Genomic DNA, 21,849 nt, shown 5'->3' with positions numbered 1-21,849 from the left:
TCCAATTACATGTGGAATTCACTGCCACAGGAGGTGGTGGCGGCTAAAAGCATGGCCAGCTTCAAGAGGGGATTGGATAAAAATATGGGGCAGAGGTCCATCAGTGGCTGTTAGCCACAGTGTGTGTGTGTGTGTGTGTGTGTGTGTGTATTTGGCCACTGTGTGACACAGAGTGTTGGACTGGATGGGCCATTGGCCTGATCCAACATGGCACTAGGGCAACTAGAATGATTAAAGGGCTGGAGCACTTTCCCTATGAAGAAAGGTTGAAACGCTTGGGACTCTTTAGCTTGGAGAAACGTCGACTCCGGGGTGACATGATAGAGGTTTACAAGATAATGCATGGGATGGAGAAAGTAGAGAAAGAAGTACTTTTCTCCCTTTCTCACAATACAAGAACTCGTGGGCATTCGATGAAATTGCTGAGCAGCCAGGTTAAAACGGATAAAAGGAAGTACTTCTTCACCCAAAGGGTGATTAACATGTGGAATTCACTGCCACAGGAGGTGGTGGCGGCCACAAGCATGGCCACCTTCAAGAGGGGTTTAGATAGAAATATGGAGCACAGGTCCATCGGTGGCTATTAGCCACAGTGTATGTGTGTATATAACATTTTTTGCCACTGTGTGACACAGAATGTTGGACTTGATGGGCCTTTGGCCTGATCCAACATGGCTTCTCTTATGTTCTTATGTTCTTATGTTCATTTTGATGACATCCCTTCTGGGGTGACGTCAGCACGCGCACGACTGTCCCCCGCTGGGGGATGAAGAGGACTTGGCAACCCTATGTGGGGCCCATGGGCAGGGGGGCAGGCACTCAGATGCTGAGATAATTTGCAAGGCCCCCCCCCCCAAGTATTCGACTGCCTAGGGGCCTCCACAGGGTTTAATTTGGCACTGCCAAAGAGGCTGACACAAAGTCAAAGAAACTAAAATATAGCGATGCACCACGGTTGCCAATTCCCAGTTGGGGCAGGGGATCCTCCAGTTTGGAGGCCCTCCCCTTACTTCAGGGTTCTCAGAACTTGCCAAGCAAAATCAGGGCATAGCAAGAATCCACAATCTTGCCATACTCTGATATTGGTTGGAAAGTTAAAGCTTCTATCGAAATGAGGGAAGATGAAAGTACTACCTCGTCGCAGTGTTTGCTGTGTTCGAAGAATATATTTAAAAGAAGAACTGGACGTTGTGGAACTTACACCATCACGTGGTTTCCGCAGGATATTCCTTTGAAGTGGAAGGATTCTTTCTGAGTATTTCCAGGATTGGACTGTGTATTTGTTTATTTGTGTCCTTCTTTTTCGCTATTTAAGAGCCCTGTGGCGCAGAGGGTTAAAGCTGCAATACTGCAGTCCTAAACTCTGCTCACGACCTGAGTTCGATCCCCGGCGGAAGCTGGGGTTTCAGGTAGCCGGCTCGAGGTTGACTCAGTCTTCCATCCTTCCGAGGTCGGTCAAATGAGGACCCAGCTTGCTGGGGGGGAAAGTGGAGATGACTGGGGAAGGCAATGGCAAACCACCCCATAAAAAGCCTGCCGTGAAAACTTTGTGAAAGCAATGTCACCCCAGAGTCGAAACGACTGGTGCTTGCACTAGGGACCTTTACTTTCCCTTACACTGTTTGGATGTTTGTTTGTTAGGGTATGACTTTTGAAATATTTTGTATGAGAATGATAATAGATTGTATTGAATCTTTCTACGTTTTCTTTAATTTTTTGTCTCTGTGAGGCTAGTCACCCTTTGGGGTTTGGAGACCTGGAGGCTGGCATCCCTAAAGCACAGCCTCTTATGCAAAACAAATGCCAGGTGAAAAACAGAATTCTGCAGAGGTCTCCCATTCATAAGGATTCTTTCCAGTCATTCCCCCAAAACTCCACACAAGATTCTTCCGTCGCTCACGCAAGTGGGTCTGGAGCAAATTAGGCTATCCAAAAGAGCCGATTCCAGCCTCAGCCACCAAGGCAACGTGACGTTTCCAACACCTGTTAGGAAGCCAAGTTCTCCCGTGGTTGGTCTGCCACTCAAGACAAATGAAGGCACTCACAGGCTGATAAGCCCGGCGCGGCACAGAATTAATATTTGCTGCAAAACCTGGCTGGGCATAATACGTCATTGCCTGGGCCCTGGACTCTGAGTTGATAAGGAGTTATCGAGGACTTTTACACACCATCAGCATGTTATTGTTGTATTTTTGCCGAGTCCAAATCCCACTCCAGACTGCTTGCTGGCCAGTGTCAAAATGGGGCATCCTTCTTTGGTTCTGTTTTTTCCAGTGGATTCCTCTCCCTCCACCACTCGGCTTGATACAGCTCGAGAGGAGACAGCATTTACATTTTCTGAATGGGCTAATCACAACTTTCAGCTTTCCGCATGTTTTTCCTCCTCCAGAGCTGCATGGAAAAGCTCTGAAGGGGGAGGGGGACTGAAACCAGAAATATATTCCTTTCGAGGTGAGAAGAAGATAATGAAGGAGATACGGAGAAAAGAAACAGCACAGAAGCAGTTGCATCTCGTTTTCTTTTTTTAAAGGAAAAAAAACAGTACGGTGCTAAAAATAGAGACGTGGGGCCAGCTGAAGTGATTGTGATGGGGAAGAAACAATTGGGAAAGGAGGTGGGTCTTTTAAGAGGAGTTGAAGAGGGAGACGAAGTCAAGTGCTTTTTGTGAGGACTGAAAGAAGTGAACAAACACTGCCTCCTTCAAAAAGAACTTTGTGAGAGGGGTGAACGGGACCCTAAACTTGCTAAGAGGGCTTCTGGACAGTCACGAAGAAGAAGAAGAAGAAGAAGAAGAAGAAGAAGAAGAAGAAGAAGAAGAAGAAGAAGAAGAAGAAGAAGAAGAAGAAGAAGAAGAAGAAGAAATTGGATTTATACCCCACCCCCCACTCTGAATCTCAGAGTCTCAGAGCGACTCATAATCTACTTTACCTTCCTCCCCCACAACAGACACCCTGTGATGTAGGTGGGGTTGAGAGAGCTATCACACATGCTGCCATTCCAAGGACAACTTCTATGAGAGCTATGGCTGACCCAAGGCCATTCCAGCAGCTGCAAGTGGAGGAGTAGGGAATCAAACCCTGTTCTCCCAGATAAGAGAGCTATGGCTGACCCAAGCCCATTCCAGCAGGTGCAAGTGGAGAAGTGGGGAATCAAACCCGGTTCTCCCAGATAAGAAAGCTATGGCTGACCCCAGGCCATTCCAGAAGCTGCAAGCGTAGGAGTGGGGAATCAAACCCGGTTCTCCCAGATAAGACAGCTATGGCTGACCCAAGGCCATTCCAGCAGCTGCAAGTGGAGGAGTGGGGAATCAAACCCGGTTCTCCCAGATAAGAGAGCTATGGCTGACCCAAGGCCATTCCAGCAGCTGCAAGTGAAGGAGTGGGGAATCAAACCCGGTTCTCCCAGATAAAGCTATTGCTGACCCCAGGCAATTCCAGCAGCTGCAAGTGGAGGAGCGGGGAATCAAACCCGGTTCTCCCAGATAAGAGAGCTATGGCTGACCCCAGGCCATTCCAGCAGCTGCAAGTGGAGGAGTGGGGAATCAAACCCGGTTCTCCCAGATAAGAGAGCTATGGCTGACCCCAGGCCATTCCAGCAGCTGCAAGTGGAGGAGTGGGGAATCAAACCCGGTTCTCCCAGATAAGAGAGCTATGGCTGACCCCAGGCCATTCCAGCAGCTGCAAGTGGAGGAGTGGGGAATCAAACCCGGTTCTCCCAGATAAGAGAGCTATGACTGACCAAAGGCCATTCCAGCAGCTGCAAGTGAAGGAGTGGGGAATCAAACCCGGTTCTCCCAGATAAAGCTATGGCTGACCCCAGGCCATTCCAGCAGCTGCAAGTGGAGGAGCGGGGAATCAAACCCGGTTCTCCCAGATAAGAGAGCTGTGGCTGACCCAAGGCCATTCCAGCAGCTGCAAGTGGAGGAGTGGGGAATCAAACCCGATTCTCCCAGATAAGAGAGCTATGGCTGACCCCAGGCCATTCCAGCAGCTGCAAGTGGAGGAGTGGGGAATCAAACCTGGTTCTCCCAGATAAGAGAGCTATGGCTGACCCAAGGCCATTCCAGCAGCTGCAAGTGGAGGAGTGGGGAATCAAACCCGGTTCTCCCAGATAAGAGAGTTATGGCTGACCCAAGCCATTCCAGCAGCTGCAAGTGAAGGAGTGGGGAATCAAACCCAGTTCTCCAAGGTAAAGCTATGGCTGACCCAAGCCATTCCAGCAGCTGCAAGTGAAGGAGTGGGGAATCAAACCCAGTTCTCCCAGATAAGAGAGCTATGGCTGACCCAAGCCATTCCAGCAGCTGCAAGTGAAGGAGTGGGGAATCAAACCCGGTTCTCCCAGATAAAGCTATTGCTGACCCCAGGCCATTCCAGCAGCTGCAAGTGGAGGAGCAGGGAATCAAACCCGGTTCTCCCAGATAAGAGAGCTATGGCTGACCCAAGGCCATTCCAGCAGCTGCAAGTGGAGGAGCAGGGAATCAAACCCGGTTCTCCCAGATAAGAGAGCTATGGCTGACCCAAGGCCATTCCAGCAGCTGCAAGTGGAGGAGCGGGGAATCAAACACGGTTCTCCCAGATAAGAGAGCTATGGCTGACCCAAGGCCATTCCAGCAGCTGCAAGTGGAGGAGCAGGGAATCAAACCCGGTTCTCCCAGATAAGAGAGCTATGGCTGACCCCAGGCCATTCCAGCAGCTGCAAGTGGAGGAGTGGGGAATCAAACCCGGTTCTCCCAGATAAGAAAGCTATGGCTGACCCCAGGCCATTCCAGCAGCTGCAAGTGGAGGAGTGGGGAATCAAACCCAGTTCTCCCAGATAAGAGAGTTGTGGCTGACCCAAGGCCATGGCAGCAGCTGCAAGTGGATGAGCGGGGAATCAAACCCGGTTCTCCCAGATAAGAGAGCTCTGACTGACCCAAGGCCATTCCAGCAGCTGCAAGTGGAGAAGTGGGGAATCAAATCCGGTTCTCCCAGATAAGAGAGCTATGGCTGACCCAAGGCCATTCTAGCAGCTGCAAGTGGAGAAGTGGGGAATGAAACCCGGTTCTCCCAGATAAGAGAGCTATGGCTGACCCCAGGCCATTCCAGCAGCTGCAAGTAGAGAAGTGGGGAATCAAACCCGGTTCTCCCAGATAAGAGAGCTATGGCTGACCCCAGGCCATTCCAGCAGCTGCTAGTGAAGGAGTGGGGAATCGAACCCGCACTTAACCACTACACCAAACTGGCTCAGTGAAGAGGCATTGGGGCGAGGCCAAGTGGTCACTGGCAGTGATGCAGGACCCAGTTGATGTAGACGCAGGCCATGGTAGCAACAGTAGCAGGTTTCATCTCTGCCATGTCGAGTTGCCAACCTCCAGGTGAAGCCTGGTGATCTCCCAGAATGGCTTTTTAAACTGCATTGATCAATGCCCCTAGAGAAAATGGCTGCTTTGGAGGTTGGTGAAACCAAGAGTCCCACAGAACAGAAACGTAACATAAAGCTGCAAAAAAACTGGAAAAATAACGAAAAAGGCTGAAAATTATTTCAAAAATATACATGTTTAGTCAACTACCTCTTAAACAATATAATCATTGATATCACTATGAATTCCAAAGAAGGCAAATGTGCAAGAGAACCCTGTCCTTTCAGTGATAGAGGTTTACAAGATAATGCATGGGATAGAGAAAGCAGAGAAAGAAGTCCTTTTCTCCCTTTCTCACAATACAAGAACTCGTGGGCATTCGATGAAATTGCTGAGCAGTCAGGTTAGAACTGATACAAGGAAGTCCTTCTTCACCCAAAGGGTGATTAACATGTGGAATTCACTGCCACAGGAGGTGGTGGCGGCCACAAGCATAGCCAGCCTCAAGAGGGGATTGGATAAAAATATGGAGCAGAGGTCCATCAGTGTTGTGTATGTATGTGTATGTATGTATGTGTGTATATATATAGGGGGAAGGGCGGGATATAAATTCTAAATAAATAAATAAATAAAAATATAATTTTTTGCCACTGTGTGACACAGAATGTTGGAGTGGATGGGCCATTGGCCTGATTCAACATGGCTTCTCTTATATTCTTATGTTCAGTCATCATGTCTGTTTCAGACTTCAAGCGTTCAAAGACAATTTACCCGGCTCCGTGGGAAGAGTAAAGTGCCAGTGCCCACCAGATTTCAAGTGCAGATGATTTTAGTTTTTCAAAGATGCTTTTTCTGTTGCAGGTGTTCTATTAAAACTTCCATCTTTTTTAAAGCAATTTTAAATTCAGTGGATTTTTACAGCCTCGAACAGTAAAGCTGCCTGTAATACTGTTTCATTTTCCTTCATCTAAGAGACGTTTCCCACTCATCAACGCACAAAGAAAGCACTTCTCGTAGCACTGGCTCTGCAGAAAACTGGAGGTTGGGCTGCATGAATTATATCCCGCTGAGGTTCCTTCCCACTTCAAACCCTGCCATCCCCACGGTCCACCCCCAAATCTCCAGGAATTTCCCAATCTGGAGTTGGCAACCATACCCAGGCGAGAGCTGAGCAGTCCCTGTAGATCTACCAGGGCTGAAGAGGCCTCTCCTGCTTCAGCCTGCCCCAATAACATTTTAAGATCTTCCCATTTGGCCTCTGCTGCATGCTGGGGCCCTCTTATGTGTTCTAAAAAGCTTTCACTGGCCTGTAACTCTTCAGACGGTTCGTGGAAGATTGCATTTTAATGCTTTCCTTGAGTGACAGGCAGAAAACCAGTGTGTGTGTTGGGGGAGGGCCAGGCTGAAACTCTTCCCTGATATGTTCATTTCTGAACATGCCTGGATTTCCCCTCCCTCTCAGAGTGGAGCATTCACACATGCATTTAAAGCCACTGGGCCTGGTGGAATGGACAATGGACAAATTGGCCTGATGCCACCAACCAGTGTTCCCTCTAAGCTGAGTGAGCATGAGCTAGCTCCCAGTTTTTTAGCCTCCAGCGCACACATTATTGGCTCAGCTCGGGAAAAATGGCCCCAGAGCAAACTCATTGATGCATGAGCTCACAGAGTAGAATTTTTGCTCACAAGACTCCACAGCTTAGAGCAGGGGTAGGGAACGTTGGCTCCCCAGATGTTTTTTGTCTACAACTCCCATCAGCCCCAGCCAGCATGGCCAATGGCTGGGGCTGATGGGAGTTGTAGGCAAAAAACATCTGGAGAGCCAATGTTCCCTACCCCTGGCTTAGAGGGAACATTGCCACCAACCCCCAAGAACATCAAAAGAAGGACAACTCCATACGTCCATTTTCAAAAGGGATGCCATTTTTTAAAAGTCCAATGTGTGGGGCTGTAGCCACCACAAAGGGCTGCTTTGTTGGGAGACTCCAGTTGCCCCAGCAGGAGTTTAGCAGGGTCCTTTTTTGAGCAGGAACACAGTTCCAGCTGGCTTGGTGTCAGGGGTGTGTGGCCTAATATGCAAATGAGTTCCTGCTAGGCTTTTTCTATTAAAAAGTCCTGTGCAAAACAATGGAGACATCAGGGGTGTGTGGCTTAACTTGCAAATCAGTTCCAGTTGGGCTTTTTCCTATAGAAACCCTGGTGCAAATGATGACACCCAGGGGTGTCAAATGTCAAATGGGTGTCAAATGAATTCCTGCTGGGATTTTTTAACCAAAAAAGCCCTGACTTTATGTAGCTTTGGTGTCCCTGCAACTCACGGCCTTGTTAGCTGCCTGGAGTCTAAGGAGAAAAGGTGGGATAGAAATATTTTCAAACAATAAATAGGTTCTCCTAAAAACCCACAGGGAGGAGATGGCCTTCAATTCCATTTGTCACCCTTTGCAGAGCACTTGAGCCTGAAACAGAAAAGAAAGAAGCAGCTGGTGCAATGGGGTGGCCAAAGATGCCAGTATACAAATAGAAGAAGAAGAAGAATTGCAGATTTATACCCCGCCCTTCTCTCTGAATCAGAGACTCAGAGCGGCTTGCAATCTCCTATGTCTTCTCCCCCCACAACAGACACCCTGTAAGGTGGGTGGGGCTAAGAGGGCTCTCCCAGCAGCTGCCCTTTCAAGGACAACCTCTGACAGAGCTATGGCTGACCCAAGGCAATTCCAGCAGGTGCAAGTGGAGGAGAGGGGAATCAAACCCGGTTCTCCCAGATAAGAGTCCGCACACTTCACCACTATACCAAACTGGCTCTGTAGGGACCTTTGGTTCTTCAGACATGCGGCTCTCGAACCACAAATCTCTTTACAGGTTAAGACCTGCATCTTAAATTGAGCCTGGTGAATTAACACCAGCAACGAACGTAGATGATCTTTAAAATGTATATAGCAAGGCAGAAATGATGTGTTTTCCCTACGAGGCGAGCCACTGTATTCTGCACCAACTGGATTGTCTTTAAGGGCAACTGTATGTTCTACGAAGCCCTGAAGGCAGTATATGGCCCATCATATCAGGCTCAGAGTCCCTTGCGTAGTGCAGACGGCCAAGTGCTCCTCACAGACAAGGCATCCATACTGAACCGGTGGTCGGAGTATTTTCAGGTTCTCTTCAGTGCCAACCGCGTAGTTCAAGATTCAGCAATCCACCTCACCCCACTTCAACCAGTGAAAACAGAGTTGGATGAGATCCCCACCCTAGAAGAGACTGTTAAAGCCATCAAGCGACTGAAATGTGGCAAGGCAGCGGGAGTTGATGGAATCCCACCAGAGATCTGGAAGCATGGGGGCACAGTACTACATAGCACACTTCACAAAGTACTTGTCACCTTCTGGGAACAAGGCAAACTACCACAGGACTTTCGCGATGCAATCATCATCACTCTACACAAGAACAAAGGGGAAAAGTCAGACTGCTCCAACTACCAGGGGATAACCCTGCTCTCCATCGCAGGCAAAATCCTTGCCAGAATACTCCTGAACAGACTGGTGCCCACCATTGCAGAAGAACTCCTCCCAGAGAGCCAGTGCGGCTTCAGAGCTAACAGGAGCACCACCGACATGGTATTTGTTCTCAGGCAGCTCCAAGAGAAATGCAGGGAACAGAACAAGGGTCTATATGTGACTTTTGTCGACCTTACCAAAGCTTTCGATACCGTTAGCAGGAAAGGCCTGTGGCAAATCGTAGAACGTTTAGGATGTCCCCCAAGGTTCCTCAGCATGATCATCCAGCTACATGAAGACCAGCAAGGCTAAGTCAGACACTGTAACGACCTCTTGGAGCCCTTCCCAATAGGCACAGGTGTAAAGCAAGGCTGCGTTCTCGCGCCAACTCTCTTTACGATCTTCTTTAGCATGATGCTTCAAAGAGCCGCAGTAGATCTAGATGATGACGATGGTGTCTATATCCGCTATCACACCGATGGCAGCCTGTTCAACCTGAGGCGACTAAAGGCCCACTCCAAGACAATGGAAAAACTTATCCGAGAGCTACTGTTTGCTGATGATGCTGCACTCGTCTCCCACTCGGTATCAGCTCTGCAGCATATGATGTCCTGCTTTGCAGAGGCTGCCAAGCTATTCGGCCTAGAAGTTAGTCTGAAGAAGACAGAAGTTCTCCACCAGCCTGCACTCCAGGAAGATTATCACCCTCCCTGCATCACTGTGGGTGAATCAGTTCTGAAGACAGTCCAGCAGTTCAGCTACCTGGGGTGCATCATCTCCTCAGATGCCAAGATCGACAAGGAGATTGACAACAGGCTGGCAAAGGCAAACCGTGCATTTGGCCGACTGCACAAAAGAGTGTGGAGCAACAAGCATCTGAAAAAAGGCACAAAGATCAATGTTTACAAAGCGGTTGTGATGACAACCCTCATCTACGGCTCCGAATCGTGGGTTTTATACCGTCAACACCTGTGACTCCTTGAGCGCTTTCATCAGTGCTGCCTTTGCACCATCCTCAACATCCACTGGAGTGACTTTGTGACCAACACTGAAGTCCTCAAGAGAGCGGAGGTTACAAGCATCGAGGCACTGCTGTTGAAGACACAGCTGCGCTGGGCAGGGCATATTTCTAGGATGGAAAACCACCGTCTTCCCAAGATTGCTCTGTATGGCGAACTTTCCACCGGCCATTGAAATAGAGGGGCACCAAAGAAGAGGTACAAGGACTCCTTGAAGAAATCCCTTGGCACCTGTCGCATCAACCATTACCAGTGGTCTGACCTAGCCTCAGATCGCAAAGCATGGAGGCATACCATCCACCAGGCTGTCTCTTCCTTTGAGAACGTACGCATTGCTGGTCTTGAGGCCAAAAGGAGATTGAGGAAGAATCGCACTGCTACAGCACCAACCCCAAATCAGACTTTTCCCTGCAGCCACTGTGGCCGGATCTGCCTGTCCCGCATTGGTCTTGTCAGCCACCAGCGAGCCTGCAGCAGACGTGGACTACTGCACCCTTCCTAAATCTTTGTTCGCGAAGTCAAGCCGAGGGAGAGGGGACATTCATAAAGCACATTACAGAAATCTTGCCTGGAGGATAAAGAAGCTTCAATCAGTGCAGCCAGGTCAGTCCAATCCAAGAAGTCCTCAAGGAACATGATGTAATTAAGCAAGAGGTCCAAACAGCCACTTCAGTTGCAAGATTTCATCCGAAAGTACCCCTGAGCTCTCTTCAGGGGTGTCAAACTCATTTGTTATGAGGGACGGATTTGACATAAGTGGGACCTTATCAGGCCGGGCCATGTGTGTACTTATTTAAGATTAGGTAGCAGAGATATAAACTTTATAAAGGACACAAAGATTTTTTTTTTAAATGCTTAAAACAGCACTTGGTCTTAAAGGTTTATATTTCTCCCATGAGATACAGGGAACTGGGCAAAGGAAGCTGTGGCTCTTTCCTTCCTTCCTCAGTGGACCAGAAGGTGGAGGAGCCTCAGCCAATGGAGAAAATAAAGGCTTTGCTCTGTAGCTCCTGTGTGGTTGAGCAAGCCTGGCAAAGCAAGCTATTGCTCCTCACTTCCTCTCCAAGGGAGGAGCCTCAGCCAACAGAGAAAGTAGAGGTTTTGTTCTGTAGCTCCTGTGTGACTGAACAAGCCTTGCAAAGCAAGCAGAAGGAAGCCAGAGAGAGGGAGAAGGAAGCAGATGACAGCCAGTAGCTCGGGGGCCTGATAGGAGCCTTTTGGGGGTCTGATTTGGCCCCCGGGCTGCATGTTTGACACCCCTGCTCTACATAGTCTGCCAATGACAGGGCAACAATCAATTTTTCTGTTTGAAGCTTCTAGTTTGCCTCTTTTTTGGAGAAAGTAGTTCCTTAAACAAGTAGCCTAATAACAGCCCACTTCAGAAAGCCTGGAAAACTTTCTTCCGGTAGGGACCAGTTCAGTGTCTAAGAAAGAGGACATCAACTTTCTAGCAAAACCAAGTAAGAACCACAGTTTGAAATTGTTAGTAAACACTGGGAAAAATTTCAGAAAAGAACAATTATGACAACAATTTCTGTGTCCAGCCTCTAATATAATGTAAAGAAAATAAATGTGGCTGACAATTAGGCACTGCCCATGTAAATGAACCAATAATGTCCCTAAACAATATCGGCGCACAGTTCAAATCCTATTCCAAAATTGTCCTAGAGTGGATCATAAACTTGAAGAATCCACAAACAAAGGAAGCTGCAGCCAAACCAAGAAGCACAGGACCAGTTTTGGTGAAGACACCTTTTTCACCCATTACAGTCCATAAGGGGAGGGACGGTGGCTCAGTGGTAGAGCATCTGCTTGGTAAGCAGAAGGTCCCAGGTTCAATCCCCAGCATCTCCAACTAAAAAGGGTCCAGGCAAATAGGCGTGATAAACCTCAGCTTGAGACCCTGGAGAAAGAACCGCTGCCAGTCTGTGTAGACAATACTGACTTTGATGGACTGAGGAGGGTCTGATTCAGTATAAGGCAGCTTCATATGTTCATATTGAAGAGTCATGAATATGTGTTGGCTATGGAAGCTCCAGTCTATATTCATTCAGTAGACATAGTGCAAATAGCTGGAATTGCTACAATAGGGACCAGTTTACTATCTTAGCAAGAGGACACCAGCTTTCTGCCATCAAAGTTTTACACCCCAGGAGGTGTGTGTGTGTGTGTGAACTGCCATCAAGTCACTTCTGATTTATGGCAACCCTATGAACTGATGTCCTCCAAAATGTCGTAACACTAACCGCTGTCCACCATTTTGCATTCTAAAACCACTGCCCACCAGCTATATGTAGCTCTGCTCACTGTACCTAATTCCTCGTCTGAAGAAGTATGCATGCACACAGGAAAGCTTACGTTCTGAATAAAACTTTGTTGAAAAACTCTGTGTTTGAGATGATGTGAAGAAGTTCTGCCTTTGGGGTTGGGTGTGATTGGACCATCTGCACGCACGCACACACACACACAGGGTGTCACGGCATGTTGCAATAATGAAGCAATGGACATTCATGTGTGAATCCCCCTCTGTTCCTCTATCTAAGGCAGAGGTGGCCAACAGTAGCTCTCCAGATCTTTTTTGCCTACAACTCCCATCAGCCCCAGCCACTGGACATACTGGCTGGGGCTGATGGGAGTTGTAGGCAAAAAACATCTGGAGAGCTACTATTGGCCACCCCTGATCTAAGGGATATGTTCTCATGCCAGGCTCACCTTTCCTACAGAAAACAGCAGAAAAGGGCTCTCTTCTCTTCCCGTTAATACATGTTCTACGAGGACAGCACAGCACAAATCTGACCCAATGCAATCTGGAGTCGCTTCCCTTTCTGAAGTGCATCAATGTTTGCGGCCATTAGGGGAGGTAATCAAGTCGGCAAATGGAGATGTGTAAGGTCTTGCGCCGACTGCTGTTGCGTGTAAAAAACAAAAACAAAACCTTGACGTATATGGCAACTCTGTGCTCTTTCTTTAATTAGGATCCTATCTGGATGGTTTCAAAGTGATAGGAAGGCTATAGAAATCAGTCTTGTGGTAATGGGGATGGCTTGCTAAGGTTAAACAAGAGCGTGTGAGGTTTGGAAAACATGAAACGCAGAGCTTTATTGCATGTCCCTACAGAGGAAGCCCGTAACCCCTTTCTTGCAAGCTTGATTGTGGCACCAGAGAGCTTCTTCAAGAAATATCAGTGTGGACTGGACAACCTGGCATGACAAACTTATCGTGCTCTGCAAGGCTTTTTTTGTAGCAGGAACTCCTTTGCATATTAGGCCACACACCCCTGATGTAGCCAATCCTCCAAGAGCTTAGAGGGCTCTTAGTACAGGGCCTACCGGAAACTCGTGGGCCCGTGTTTTAGTCATCATAGGACCTGCACTTGGGGGAGGAGCTTGTGAATGCTGGAAATGGAATCTTTGCTGGTTTGAGTTTTGAACTGTTGAATTCTCCAGAAATGTTACTTATTAAAAGAAAGGTAGTCCCCTGTGCAAGCACCAGTCGTTTCCAACTCTGGGGTGATGTTGCATCACAACGTTTTCACAGCAGACTTTTAATGGGGTGGTTTGCCATTGCCTTCCCCAGTCCTCTACACTTCCCCCCCCCCCCAGCAAGCTGGGGACTCATTTTACCGACCTCAGAAGGATGGAAGGCTGACTCAACCTGAGCTGGCTACCTGAAACCAGCTTCCTCTGGGATTGAACTTAGTTTATGAGCAGAGAGTTCAGACTGTTGTAGTGCAGCTTTACCACTCTGCACCACGGGGCTCTATGACAGAAGAAACTGTTAACACTTACTATTCTAACAAAGCATTTATTACAAGAAAATTATAATTTGTTAGAATAGTTTCACCCTGACGTTTCTTCTGTCATAGAGCCTGTAAAGCTGCAGTACTGCAGTCCTAAGCTCTGCTCACGGCCTGAGTTCGATCCCCGGTGAAAGCTGGGTTTTCAGGTAGCCGGCTCGAGGTTGACTCAGCCTTCCACCCTTCCGAGGTCTGCAAAATGAGTACCCAGCTTGCTGCAGGGAAAGTGTGGGGGAAAAACTGGGGAAGGCAATGGCAAACCACCCCGTAAAAAGTCTGCCGTGAAAACGTCACCCCAGAGTCGGAAACGACTGGTGCTTTCACAGGGGACTACCTTTACCTGTTATTTATTACAATATTGTATTTCAATTGTTGTGGCCCACCATAAGTCTGCTTGCTGGGAGAGTGGGATCTAAATTCAATAATAAATAGAATAATAAAATCATAAAGTTGGAAGGGGCCTCCAGGGTCATCTAGTCCAACCCCCTGCACAATGCAGGAAATTTGCTGAGTTGGTGTGGAATGCTGGCCAGTCCTGCGGTCCTTCCACAAGGCACAGAAGACATGTGGAATCCCTACATTGAAACAGATAGGCCAGTGATCCCTGCAGCCCATTATTCTCACATCCACGTTTGGCTTGCCAGAAGCCACACAAAAGTCCCAAATCAGTGGATCTCCAAGACACTTTGTTGTTATTGCTTTTTTTGCCCTCAGATCACAGCTGACTTACGGTGAACCCAAAGGGTTTTCAAGACAAGAGACATTCCGAAGTGTTTTGCCTTTGCCTGCCTCTGTGTTGTGACCTTGACATTCCTTGAAGGTCTATCATCTAAATACTATCCAGGGCGGATTCTGCTTAGCTTCTGAGATCTGATGAGACTGGACTAACCAGGGCTATCCAAGTCAGGGCCAGTGGTCCATACAACACCCCATTCTGACATCCATGTTTGTCTGGCCAAAAGCCACCAAAAAGTTCCAAAGGCAGTGGCATATCTTGAACATAATACTGGAATTGGGGGGGGGGGGGGAGCAAGCAAACAATCTGCCATAGCACCATAGAGACCCATAAGATTTTAAGGCTATAAGCTTTTGAGAGCTTTTTCTCATTTGAAAGCCAGTTTGGTGTAGTGGTTAATTGCACAGACTCTTATATGGTTGAACTGGGTTTGATTCCCCACTCCTCCACTCGCAGCTGCTGGAATGGCCTTGGGTCAGCCATAGCTCTTGCAGAGCTATCCTTGTGAGAGCCAGTTTGGTGTAGTGGTTAAGTGAGCAGACTCCTATCTGGGAGAACCAAGTTTGATACCCCACTCCTCCACTCGCAGCTGCTGGAATGGCCTTGGGTCAGCCATAGCTCTCACAGGAGTTGTCCTTGAAAGGGCAGTTGCTATAAAAACTCTCTCAGCCCCATCTACCTCACAGGGTGTCTGTTGTAGGGGAGAAAGGTAAAGGAGATTGTAACCACTCTGAGACGCTGAGATTCAGAGAGGAGGGCAGGATATAAATCCGATTTGTTCTTTTTCTGGATTCAAATCTAGCTCTTCTACCGCAAACCAAAATGGCTACCCTGCCGAATTTACCTGACATGTCTCTTACCTGGCACGTCTATCTGGCATGTTCTGGAGATGTTGCTTCAAAGAGGATAGACATGCCATTCAGAGGGACCAACTTGCCTTCCCACTAAGCATCTGTCATACCAGCGATATCACAAGAAAGATGAATAAGAAAATGATGGCACTGTCCGTTCTGATTGTCAAAGTTACACTGGAGTTGAGGCTTAGCCAACATGGCTAGCAGCGACAACAGTGTAAGGCTCTCTAGCTTCATCCAACTCTTTCTACGACAATGATTATCTCTATGGGCTAACAGTAGCTTCTTTAAAAGAAGAAGAAGATATTGGATTTATATCCCGCCCTCCACTCCGAAGAGTCTCAGAGCGGCTCACAATCTCCTTTCCCTTCCTTCCCCACAACAGACACCCTGTGAGGTGGGTGGGGCTGGAGAGGGCTCTCACAGCAGCTGCACTTTCAAGGACAACCTCTGCCAGAGCTGTGGCTGACCCAAGGCCATTCCAGAAGCTGCAAGTGGAGGAGTGGGGAATCAAACCCGGTTCTCCCAGATAAGAGTCCACACACTTCACCACTACACCAAACTGGCTCTCACAAGGACAGCTCTGCCAGAGCTATGGCTGACCCAAGGCCATTCCAGCAGGTGCAAGTGAAGGAGTGGGAATCAAACACGGTTCTCCCAGATAAGAGTCCGCACACTTAACCACTACACCATACTGGCTCTCCAAAAGGTTATTTCTTTTGCTTTGTCTTCAACCAGCAAAAATATCCTTTCTATGAATGGCTTCAAGCTTTGGTATTTTAAGAGTGTTGATTTTCCTTTCCAAAGGGATTGCTGCGGTAATCTGCCGCTGCAATCACAAAAAAGGAGTCCTGTGACACCTTGGAGATGAATTGTTCATCTCCTCTCACAGTTTGAGATGTTATCCTTTGCCATACGATATTCATTTCCCAAGCTAAAATGCTGTCTTTACTCCCCTACATAAAAAAGGGAATATTTCTGACGAGCCGACTAGTGCAGTGAAAATGATGGCCATTTCGGTCATCCAAGCAGAGTTTAATTTGCCAGGGGCCTCGAGTTCTACAGAAATGCAGCTCTCTTGATTGTCACAGAGATAACTTTTGAACAGTGGAAACTGGAGGCAGATAAGACTGTAAATCATTCGTAGGATCATCTGTGCCGGCACAGTTTGCAATACCATCAACATCGCTTCTCTTTAAAGAATCTCTGCTCCTTCTTTTTATTTTGTTTTCTACTGTTAAAAAAAAAAAGAATACACAAGTTTCCTTGACCACAAAATGAATTCATGGACCTGTTTTCAAGCTTGCTTGGGGGGGGGGGGGAGTGTAAAAGACTGGGGAAGGCAATGGCAAGCCACCCCGTAAAAAGTCTGCCATGAAAACGTTGTGAAAGCAACGTCACCCCAGAGTCGGAAACGACTGCTGCTTGCACAGGGGACCTTTTCTTTCCTTTCAAGAGCCCACCCATTCACTCGCTTCAGTACACAGAATCATTTTAACGTATTTGGATTTTAATGGTCCAAATTCAAACAGCAGCTAATGGCACTAAGAAAAAAAAAAAGAACATATTCCCTTGATAGAGCATTAATATTAAATGTTAACTGAGGTTTCCTGTGTAGGAAAACAAATCTCTCTCTCTCTCTGTCTCTCTGCTTTAACACAGAGGAAACCCACATTCCTCCAGGGAAATAAACCAACCAGACTTTGCCATGTATTGAACAATTCCTTCTTTTATGGACAAAGTAAAGAGAAAAAAAAACGCAGCCAAATTCTTCTGGGTTGCTAGTAGCAACTCACTAAGAGTTGTTTGGGAAAGGCATAAAAATACATAAATAGGAGACTACACATTGTCAAGGGCTTTGAAGTGATTAATTATATTTACATGCAATAAATGAGCAAAGCTCTTGAAATGGACCCCAATCTGGCCAGAGTGGAAAGCGTATGTCTTCTGAGAAGGGGGGGGGGGGCAGTTGTGCGACAGCTACTTTTTATTGACAACTTTTCTTGTCCTTCCTCAGTAGGATCACAAAATCGATCAATAGGGACAACAGGTTTTTGACCACAACCCTAAATGCTTCTAACGCTATCTTTCTCTGTGGTTTTACAATGGGTTATCAAAGGGACAATTCACACAAGACAAGCCCCCCCGCCCAGCTCCTTCAAGCTATGCACAAACACTCCCAGGCATCTTTAAATATACGCTTGGGTGTGGTTAAAGTAATATAAAAATAGTGTGACTGTGGGTACAGATGCCAGCAATTCCTTACAAACAAGGGGTAAGGAAGGGTTCTGCAGTTTTGGGATTTAGAGCCAGTTTGGTGTAGTGGTTAATTATTATTATTATTATTATTATTAGTTTATTTATATTCCGCCCATTTCCCCATTGGTTAAATGTGTGGACTCTTATTTGGGAGAACCGGGTTTGATTCCCCACTCCTCCACTTGCAGCTGCTAGAATGGCCTTGGGTGAGCCATAGCTCTAATAGAGAGCCAGTTTGGTGTAGTGGTTAAGTGCACGGACTCTTATCTGGGAGAACCAGGTTTGATTCCCCACTCCACCACTTGCACCTGCTGGAATGGCCTTGGGTCAGCCATAGCTCTAATAGAGAGCCAATTTGGTGTAGTGGTTAAGTGTGCGAACTCTTATCTGGGAGAACCGGGTTTGATTCCCTACTCCTCCACTTGCACCTGCTGGAATGGCCTTGGGTCATCCATAGCTCTCTCAGAGGTTGTCCTTGAAAGGGCAGCTGCTGTAAGAGCTCTCTCAGCCCCACCCACCTGACAGGGTGTCTGTTGTATGTGGAGGGTGGGGGGGAGGCAAAGGAGATTGTGACCACTCTGAGACTCTGAGATTCAGAGCATAGGGTGGGATATAAATCCAATATCATCTTCTTATCGTTATTATTGTTAGATCTACTTGGTGGTGGCCCTAACCTTGATGCCCCGGCTACCCTGCTCTCATCAGATCTCAGGAAATGAAGCAGGATTGGCCTTGGCTAGTATTTGGATGGGAGACCACCATGGAAACTTAGGGTTGCAACGCAGAGGCAGGCAACGGCAAACTGCTTCTGAACATCTCCTGCCTTGGAGACCCTACAGGGCTGCCACAAGCCAGCATGGTCACTTTCACCTCAGTCGCCCAACTGTAAAATGGGACCAGCGGCCAACCTCCTGGGGCTGAGAGAGCAGCCAAGACGAAGGCTAAAAATGGCTTCATGCATTTGCATCTCTTGTATTAAACCATGAACGACGTGAAATCTGTAATGGGGCTGCTTATCGTGACGATGGGGGGTGGGTTGGCAAACTGACGAAGGGGAGCTTGAGGGTTTCGGAAGCCACACTTCAGGGTTCATCCTCAATAGCCGCCCTACATTATCAAGTCAGGAATCTAAATTTATCAAATTTGCTGTCCAGACAGGAGCTCTTTCCCTCCCCCTCCCTCAACTTTGCTGTGAGTGAGAAAGATGAGTTCTATCGGCGTCTCTAATACTGTTCTCGTAATTGCACATAACAGATAATCACCGCTAAGCACCCATAAAGCCTGCTTTAAGAAGGAAAGAGATGTGGGCAGCATTAACATTCACCAAGAGATTTCTCCACCGCTACCCAGCTCAGAAATTCAGCATGGCATCAGAGAGTATCACAGCAGTTTTCACATGGAAGCATCTGGCAAACGAGCGTATCTCCTGCCTTCTTTCCATTCTGGCGCAAAGGTATCTACTGAAAGAACATTCAGTCACTCTCTCATACCAGAGATCTTTGCCTCCTGGAGAAGACCTATCCATTCTCCTGTGCACCCCCATGTATGCATTTGACCATGTATCCACTCATGCCTAACCCCCTGCACCCCACAAAAGTCTTTTCTTTAAAGGCAAACCTTCCGCTCTTACCTTCAAGCCATAAGAGTGCCCGCAGCAGAGACGACAGCAGTTCCTCTTGTATATCCACAACTTCCCAGGGTCCCTTGGTTGGGTCTCTCCAGCTCTTCCAACCTGGTTTACTGATTTCCCATTTCCACCAGCCTTCTGTCCAGGATACCCAAAGAGAATGCGAGGTTGGGACCCTATCAGACAGAGGGTCCCCCTCCCCCGGACAAGAACGAGGCAGGCGGGGCTCTCGCCACAGCCCCAAAGATAGAAGTCCAGCTTTCAGACAGAACTTTTCTCCCTTCAGGGGACTAGGCGCGGATAGAGACTTTGCCTCCTCCTTGGAGAGCTCCTTCGACCGCTTGGAGTTCAGGCGCTGCTCTGGTGGGACTCCTCTTGGGGAGGTGGGGCCGCTTCAACTTCTCCAGTCATCTGACTCGGGGCGGAGGCGCTGGGGGTGCGTGCGTGTGCGTGTGTGTGTGTGTGTTCTCTCGCGCATACAGGGCTTCCCTTGGCTTTCCTACCCTGCGAAGGAGGAACTTGGGGGAGAGGAGCAGGTCTTTTGGCCGGGGGGTGGGAGACGCGGGGCGCGCAAGACCCGTGGAAGGGAGTGGATGCCGGGCGAGGGACTTCCAGAAAGCGGCCGGACCCGAGATGGACCGCCTGGCCGTCGTGTGACCGCCGGGTCAAGAACCCCAGCCGGGGACGGGCGCAGCTGCAGGCGGGGAGCGCTTTCAGCACCACCGGGCTGGACAGCTCCGCTGGAGGGAAAGGGAAAGCAGGCGTCCGTCAACTCGCATGGAGCCGGAGCAGGGTTTGCGGGGAGGCAGGGGTGGGTCGCTCTGCGTGGGCAAGAAGCATCCCGGCGCCACCCGCCTGGCGCTGCCACAAGGCGCCCAGCGGCACGCTCGCATCCAGCCGCTGCGCCTTCCTGGCCCCTTCGGCTCCGGCGCAGCTGAATGTGGCGGGGGGTGGGGGGGGGGGACCGGCGGACGCAGAAGAGAAAAGACGGCGCGGGGAAGGCTGGAGGAAGAGCCAAGGCAGGCGGGTGTCCAGGGAGAGAGGAAGAGAGGCGTGGGGGCGGGGGGGGGAAGAGAGAGAGAGGAAGGAAAGATGTGGATCAAATTGAGGCGGGAGAAGGGTGTGTGTGAAGTGCAGAACCTGGAGGCGATGACATGATAGGTGACACCAGTGACACGACCGAGGTTTGCAAGATTGCGCCTGGGGATAGAGAAGATAGAGAAAGGAGGACTTTTCTCCCTTTCTCATTTTACTATTATTTTTTTTTTAAATTTTACTATTCTGTCATGGTACCGTTTTTTACATTCTAAGCCGCCGCCTACCAGATAGTTTTGCTTCGCTGTCATTGGTTCTTAAATCTGCACCATGTTGCATTCTGGGCCACTGCCTACCAGCTATGTACGGCTCGGTTCAGCTGTGCATGGCTTTGCTCACTGTGCTGGATTCCTCGTCTGAGGAAGTGTGCTTAAGAGCACACGAAAGTTGACGTTGGAAATAAAAATGGGTTGGCCTTAAAGGTGCCACTTGACTCCGGCTTTGTTCAGCTGCTTCAGACCAACACGGCTGCCCGCTTGGATCCCTTTCTCACAATAGGAGAACTCGTGAGCATTCCATGAAACTGCTGAGCAGTCAGGTTAGAACGGATCAAAGGACGTCCTTCTTCACCCAAAAAGTGATTAATACATGGAATTCAATGCTACAGGAGGTGGCGGTGGCTGCAAGCATAGCCAGCTTCAAGAAGGGATTGGATAAACATATGGAACAGAGGTCCATCAGTGGCTATTAGCCACAGGCTATAGATGGAACTCTCTGTCAGGGGCAGTGATGCTCTGTAGTCTTGGTGCTTGGGCGGTGGCAACAGTAAGGAGGGTTTCTGGTGTTCTGGCTCCACTGATGGACCTCCTGATGGTGCCTGGTTTTTTTGGCCACTGTGTGATACAGAGTGTTGGACTGGATGGGCCATTGGCCTAATCCAACATGACTTCTCTTATGTTCTTATGTGACACAGAGTGTTGGACTGGATGGGCCATTGGCCTGATCCAACATGGCTCCTCTTATGTTCTTCTGTGACACAGACTGTCGGACTGAATGGGCCATTGGCCTGATCCAACATGGCTTCTCTTATGATCTTATGTGCCACAGAGTGTTGGACTGGATGGGCCACTGGCCTGATCCAACAGGGCTTCTCGCATGTTCTTATGTGACACAGAGTGTTGGACTGGATGGGCCATTGGCCTGATCCAACATGGCTTCTCTCGTGTTCTTATGTGACACAGAGTGTCGGACTGAATGGGCCATTGGCCTGATCCAATATGGCTTCTCTTATGTTCTTATGTGCCACAGAGTGTTGGACTGGATGGGCCACTGGCCTGATCCAACAGGGCTTCTCTTATGTGACACAGAGTGTTGGACTGGATGGGCCATTGGCCTGATTCAACATGGCTTCTCTTATGTTCTTATGTGACACAGAGTTTGGACTGGATGGGCCACTGGCCTGATCCAACAGGGCTTCTCTCATGTTCTTATGTGACACAGAGTGTTGGACTGGATGGGGCATTGGCCTGATCCAACATGGCTTCTCTCGTGTTCTTATGTGACACAGAGTGTTGGACAGGATGGGCCACTGGCCTGATCCAACATGGCTTCTCTTATGTTCTTATGTGACACAGAGTGTTGGACCGGATGGGCCATTGGCCTGATCCAACATGGCTTCTCTTATGTTCTTATGATGG

General features: G+C 48.6%; 1 protein-coding gene across 3 annotated transcripts in view; it reads right to left on the bottom strand.

The window, feature by feature from the left end:
- DRD2 (dopamine receptor D2) overlaps window positions 1-19,191 on the bottom strand; it is a 164,471-nt gene extending 145,280 nt beyond the window's left edge. For all 3 annotated transcript variants that reach the window (XM_060250765.1, XM_060250767.1, XM_060250766.1), the window contains exon 1: window positions 19,121-19,191. The gene's annotated coding sequence lies outside the window, so the exon portion shown is untranslated. The remainder of the gene's footprint in view (window positions 1-19,120) is intronic.
- Between the last annotated feature and the right edge of the window lie 2,658 nt (window positions 19,192-21,849).

This window comes from Heteronotia binoei, chromosome 12 (genome assembly GCF_032191835.1).
Source record: "Heteronotia binoei isolate CCM8104 ecotype False Entrance Well chromosome 12, APGP_CSIRO_Hbin_v1, whole genome shotgun sequence".
Classification (NCBI taxonomy): domain Eukaryota; kingdom Metazoa; phylum Chordata; class Lepidosauria; order Squamata; family Gekkonidae; genus Heteronotia; species Heteronotia binoei.
This window is presented reverse-complemented; position numbering and strand designations above follow the sequence as displayed.